This window comes from Zingiber officinale, chromosome 3A (assembly GCF_018446385.1).
Source record: "Zingiber officinale cultivar Zhangliang chromosome 3A, Zo_v1.1, whole genome shotgun sequence".
NCBI classification, from domain to species: domain Eukaryota; kingdom Viridiplantae; phylum Streptophyta; class Magnoliopsida; order Zingiberales; family Zingiberaceae; genus Zingiber; species Zingiber officinale.
Window position 1 is genome coordinate 79615569 of NC_055990.1, and position 7049 is coordinate 79622617.

Genomic DNA, 7049 nt, shown 5'->3' on the forward strand with positions numbered 1-7049 from the left:
TTAGTGGAGGTTTTGGAGAGAATCGATCAGTCTTTTCCCCAAGTCTCTTTGAGCATGTGGAGGGGGTTCAAATTGCTTGTCCAGTTTAATCAACCATTGTGGAAATGGACTGGTGGAGTGATGGAGGTGAGTCTTTATGGTTATCTTGTGTCCCTTTCCTGATATACATACTCGTTTGTTTTATGAAATTCATTGTTATTCAAGCCACTTCTCAACTTGAAATTATTATAATGTTCACTAGACTTTGGTTGTGTTAGAGGAGGGTCTTGCTTAAACCATTTTGAAGTTAATCTCTCTAACTTAGCCTACAATGGTTTGAACCCCTTGTTTAGTGACTTGTTGATGTTTGCAGTACACTTTTTAATACACTTGGGTGGTTGCACTAAATCTTGCTTGACTTTCAAAATTACATTAATGGTATACAATTTTAGAATTATTAGGAGAGATTCCATCCAACTTTTGTTTAACCATTCTTAAAGGTTCAATCTCACTTTATCAATTAATATATATGCTTCATCTAAACTTTTGTTCATAAAAGAATCTCTAGTTGATGAATCGAATAAACACTTATCTGAGAAAGAAATTCCTCTATAGAATATATACAGAGTCAACCATTTCTCTAACCCATGATGAAGACATTGCTTCAATAAACTTTTAAATCTCTCCCATGCTTCAAACAATGATTCTTCCTCAATCTGAGAAAAGTTCAAGATTTGGTTTCTCATGAATAATGTCCTACTTAATTGGAAAAAGTAATTCAGAAAGTGCTATTCCAATTGTTCCCAGCTTGTTATGTTTTGTGGATAAAGGGAATTCAACCAAGTCATTGCCTTGTCTTTGATACTAAAAGGAAATGCAATCAATCGAACAACATTCATTGACACTCCTTTATAGTTTATCATATTGCAATATTTTAGGAATGTCTCAAGGTGTAGATATGAGTTTTTTAATACTTCTCCTCCAAATTTGTGGTGTTGTATCATGGTAATTAACTCTGGGTCTAGTTGGAATCTTTCTGCTTCAATAAGAGGTTACACAATGGGAGACATAAATCATACAAAAATAGGTGTAGAAAATTCTCTTAAAGGCCTGCTTGACATGTTAGTGCTCATAGATATCTAAAAAAATTATGAGAAGCAAATGCAGAATTAAAGATAAGAAGGAAAATACATAATGAAAAACAAGAAAGGAAATGCAAAAATAAAAGCAAACAATTAAATTAAAAATCTATTAACAAGTGTTGAGTAACTCATATATTGATCAACTAATGTTAATATGAATAGTCTCCAGTAATAGTGCTAAAAACTTGATATGTGGCCACAAGTATACAGGTGTCGTCAAATAATAAAAATATTGATCTCACAAGGACTGTTGATTAAATACTAGTCAATTTCGCATAGTTAGTTATCTAGATAATTGAAAGATAGCTCATGAATTCAAGGAAGAGAGAGAGAAGGGAGAAGAGAGAGAGATTGAGAGAAGAGAGGGAGAGAATAAGCGTAAGTGAGTGAAGGATGATAGATTCTAGGATTTTGGTTTCATTACGATGCTAGTGAATGTCCCTATGCATTATTCATTTACCTAACTCCATACTTACACTCGTGTTGGAATTCTAACTAAAGTCCGACACAACCCCGCGTAAGTCGTATCAAAAAGTTTACCCAAGTTCTAACATCATTAGGTAAAGAAGTAACTCTAGAAAGTTCGATTAAAGGGATACCCTCTGTCACAAGGCTCCCCTGTCACACAATAGCTAGAGTTATTTAATTTACTTCCTAACGATAGATTAATACAATTAAATAGAAAATATAACCTAAAAAGTTTAGTTAAAGGGATGCCTTATGTCACATAACCCCCCGATTATACAATCGCTAGATTACACAAATTACTTCCTAACATTAATTTAAAAAAATCTCCTGAAACTCTAATTAACTATTCTAGTAGAGAATCGATCCTCATTTCAAGGAAACACTGTAGAAAGTAAGGGATGCCTTCTATGACATGTTCCCATGGTCTTACAATCCAAGGCCCTTCCTCTACATAGTGATCAATATTGTACATCTTAATATATTAATCTCACACACATTTCATCAAATACATACAAGGCACAACACACAAAAACAAGTCATAATACATATCATAGCATAAGAAAATATCTAAATATATAGTTCATACATCAATATTGCACCTGAAACACTCCCTACATCCTAAGAATCAGAGGATCTATTCCATAGAGAAAGAAATACAACCAAGAGACATGAAGCAAGCAACCTAAAACACAAAATATAAATAGAAGAGAAGAGAAGGCTTATCCATGTAACACCGGTCCTCTTGGATGTAATTCTTGCTCTAGAGGTTGACGAATCGATAAAGATGAAGCTTCTGGGTTCCCCCAAGCAGGAGAACCCTTCCCCAAGGAATAGGAGCGAGCCCCAAGCCAAAGATTCTTGAAAAAAGAGGAGAAAACCCCCTTAAATAAAGCTGGGCATGGGCTAGGCATGGCCCAATCCATGGCTGTGTGAAATCCACACGGCTAGAGTTTGCCTTGGCTTTGTTCTAGTGGCACATCTATGTGTATTCCACATGGTCGTGTGCTGCTTCAACTTTGGAAATTGACACGGTCGTGTGGATACCACATGGTCGTGTGGTTAATTGCTCTCTTTATGGTATGGCCATGTGAGTTCACACGACCATAGTCTTCTCCTCCTCTGGGCATGTGGCACGACCGTGTGGATTCCACACGGTCGGGCCCTTTTTCTTCATTTGTTCTCCAAGTCATCTACCCACACTATTTTTCCTCCAAAAGTGTATTCTGTCAATAAGAAAATACACAAAGAGTATATCTCCAATAAAGAAAAGTAATTATACTAAAAATATGATAGAAGGTGTAAAACAGCATATATCAAGCTCAAATAAAGTATGTGAATGTGCATCAAAATGCGCATAAAAGTGTATATAATCTACGCATATCAATTTGCTTATTTGCTTGATTGCTTGATTTACTTCTTTCCTTATTTTTGCTTAGATTAGGATGATTAGATAAGGACTTATGCTTCATCGACACTTGATTAGTCAGATCGAGAATTTTCATAAAGAATGTTAAACATTCAACTTCTTTAAAAGATTTGTCTAGAAGTGGTCGTTGCTCCTATAACCAAGAAGAACCCTATGCTTTGCCACCTTGGTAGCCGATTATTAAAATGGATATTTAACACACTAACTCAAATGTAATCAATCATTAGATATCAAATTAAATTGAAATAAAAACATCTCACAAAAACCTATAAGATTTCTCGATTGAAAACCTAGAAAAGGGTGAGATATTAGTATTAATCAATCAACCTACTTAACCTAACTTTCACAAACTAATCAAACAACTTAATTAACCTAACTTTCATAAACTAATCAATCAACTTACTTAAACTAACTCAAATTGAATCAAATTCAAATAAATTGATCAATTTCAAATCAATCAAATTCAAATCAATTGTATTCAAGTCAATTGAATCAAATTCAAATAAATTGATCAAATTCAAATCAAATCAAATTCAATCTAACTTTAATATAATTCAAACTTTATTGTTTTAAACTTAACATTTTCCAAAATTCAAATTTAATTATTTTCTAAAAATTCAAACTTAACATTTTTCAAAATTCAAAATTAATTATTTTCTTTATTATTTTTGTAAAAAATCAAACTTACCATTTTTTAAATTTAAACATAATTATTTTTCAAAAATTCAAACCTAACATTTTTCAAAATTCTAACTTAAAATCAACTTAAAAGTTAAGATTAACTTAACTTCATTTCACACAAACTCATAAGTTTAACATATTTGATAACATTGAATAGGTCAAATGAAAAATTAGAAAATTCAATCAACCCAAAATTGTTGGTACTGAGAGTATGAAGACAATTATAACTTACTTTAGTTTAGTACACTTAGATGGCAGCTAGGAATATGTAAGGTGGCATAAGTTGGATTATAACTTCCTTATATTTAAGTCTTTAATTTTTATTTTAAAAATTTGTTTTCAAAATTTATTTTTATAAAATTAATATGTTTTAAACTTTAAACCCTATCTTTCCAAAACCAATGTTTTCAAAATTGAACTATGGACTTAGACTAGATTATCACCCTAAAAAGAATTATCATATAGAATCAAAGTTAGACATTTTAACAAGGCTAATAGATGAAGCATATTTAAATATTATTTTCAAAATTAATCATTTTGTTTTACACATGCTTAGACTCTAGAGTTTTACTAATGCTTTACCTAATTTTTCAAATTTTCTTAAAACAAAACAATGATTTAAGTATATTTGTATTCAAAATTTATGTTCAAAACAAGAACTTAAAAGTTCTTTTTTAAAAAAAAAACTAAGGCATTAATCGAGGAGGAGTTCCTTATATTTTTTAAAATTTTTTTTATATATGTCAAAGGGGGAAAAAGATAATTAAAAGTTAAGTTTCAAATTAAGTTTTTTCAAAATCAAGTACTTGTTTTCAAAATTTGAAATCAAGTTCTTTTTCAAAATTTCAAAAGCTATGTTTTGCAAAAACGAAGTATTTTCAAAGCTAAAGTTTTTAATGAAGTTTTTTGAAGTTAAGAGGTATTTATCATGGGGAGATTAAGTTTAAAATATTTAGGAAAACCTTGAAAAGTGTACATATAAATTATAAACTTTAAAAAAGAAACTAAAAATCTTTCTTGTTTATGTTTCCAATTATTCTTAATTTGTTATGCTTTACTTAATTTTAAATTATGTTGTCATAATTAAAAAGGGGAAGATTGTTGGTGCAGGAAGCACTAGATGATCGAACCCAAGTTTTGATGATGGCAAAGGATTCAAAATTAAGGTATGTTGTTGTTCTAACAAGTCTGACTAAGTGTGTAAGAAAGTCCTAAATGATCTTAGGCAGGGTGAAAGTCTTAGTTGATGCTATGAAAGAAGTCCTAGTGGATATTAGGTAGGTGGAATGTCCTAGTTGTAGCTAGGTAAGGAAGTCCTGGTCTATGGCACTAGCGAAGTCTAGACAGGTCAAGAACATCTGGTAAAAAAATCCTATGGGTTGAGGATAGTTGGTGAAAGTCCAGGAGGTCATAGACACCGGGCGAAAGACTAGATAGGTCTAGGATTAGACGTCTAGTAGGAAGTCCTGAAGTCTCAAATGTTGAGTAAAAGTCTAAACAGTCTGGAGGAGAAGTTAAGCATCAGGTAAACTCTCCTGAGAGGAGTAGGTGAGGGTGCATTCTCTAGTGAGGAAACAGTAAGCATCGATTCAACTTAGGATTTCATGGGAAATCTAAAAGACAAAACTAGACAGTTCTATGACCCTCAAAATACTATGTTTTTATCAGGCTAACTCTGTTTTGCATGGTATTCTTTTGTATTTGGATTAACATTCTTTGTAGGGTTGAAGTAGTAAAAATCATCCTTGGATGAACAGTGTCCGAGGCACCTCAGAGGTGTTTAGAGGCGCCTCGGATCCACAAGGAAGGTGCCCTGGATAGGGCGGAGGCACTTGTTGGGTTTTTCGGGCCGCGAAAACCGCTTTTTCGCGTCGCGGAAACCCCGAATCACCCTAGCCAACGGATCTCGTGCAAAGAAAAGATTTCAAAACTAAATTACGAGTACGAGTTTCTCCTTAGATCTACTCCTAGATCTACATGAAACGAGTTATACCTTTGAAGCGAAGCCCTTCGCGTTCCCTCTCATCCAAACGGTGCCGGATCTCAAGAGTATCAAGATAGATACTCCTCTAGAAGTATCCACACGAACACGTAGGTGGAGAAAACCACACAAAAAGGTGTGCTAGCACCTATGTGTGGTTCGGCCAAGTTGAGGAGGAGAGGGAGAGGGAGAGAGCTCCAAGAGGAAGAAGAAGGAATAATGCACTTGAATGAGGAAAATCAATTTCATCCCCATTCAAAAGTGGCCGGCCATATCCAAAGTGTAACTCCCAAAAAATTGGATTAAGTGCAATTAATGTGAAGCTATTATATAAAATGGCTTTGTAACTTCCATGAGGTGGCACCCATGATGATGTGGAGTAACATCATTGGTCCACATCAATGCCAACTCACAAATGAGATGGCATAAAGTCAAGTCAAACTTGACTTTTAATCTTCCTCTTAAGTCAAGTCAAACTTGACCAAATCTCTTCCATGGTTGATCTAATCTAACCATTTGATTCAAGCCAACTTAATATAATGAATCTAATTCATTAAATTAAGTTAATTTAATGAGTCATAATCTAAATTAGACTCATTGAATACATGAATCCACTTGAGTCCAACTCAAGTTAGCCCAATTAGGATTACTCTTAATCCAATTTGATTCATCAAATGAATCTAATCCTCTTGGTTCATCATATGAACCTAATCTCCATCTAATTGTCCTTAGTGTGTGACCCTATAGGTTCTTGTAACGTTGGCAATGCCCTAAACCCATTTAGGAGCATAAGTAATGAGCGGTATCTAGCAACACATCATTACTACCCAAGTTACAAGAATGTTGAGATCCAACATCACCTTGTGACTACTAATTTGTGACTCCTCACATTATATGACAAGTGCCCTTCTATCCTAGACATCTAGATTGGTCAATGTGAGGAATAGACCGTGTCATCCTCTGACCAATCTAAATCTTGAACTCCAAGTAGACTCACTAAATCAAATGAGCTCAATATCCTATATTGACTCATTTGGGCATGGCCATGCACTTCGTGGTCTCACTCTATCAAGAATACCGATGTCTCTCCCGTCATATAGGAGGGATAGATCCCATCTACATCACTCACATCCCTCTGCATAATTTGTTATATACCCAGTAATCGCCTTTATAGTCCACCCAGTTACGGGTGACGTTTGACGAAATCAAAGTACATAACTCTTTATGTCGGGATCTATGGTTAAGAGTAGTGTTCCCTATATCATCTCACTATCGATTCAACCAATCGATTGATATAGGTAAGAACCTTCTACTCAAGGACGTTATTATACGTAGTTTATTTGGCACCAATACAAGTAAGTATAATAACCAA

At 33.9% G+C, this 7049-nt stretch overlaps 1 non-coding gene across 1 annotated transcript; it reads left to right on the plus strand.

Moving 5' to 3' along the window:
- Positions 1-621: 621 nt before the first annotated feature.
- Positions 622-729, plus strand: LOC122054336. The gene has a single exon (XR_006132662.1). It is a non-coding gene; the product is annotated as a small nucleolar RNA R71 (small nucleolar RNA).
- The last annotated feature ends 6320 nt before the right edge of the window (positions 730-7049 follow it).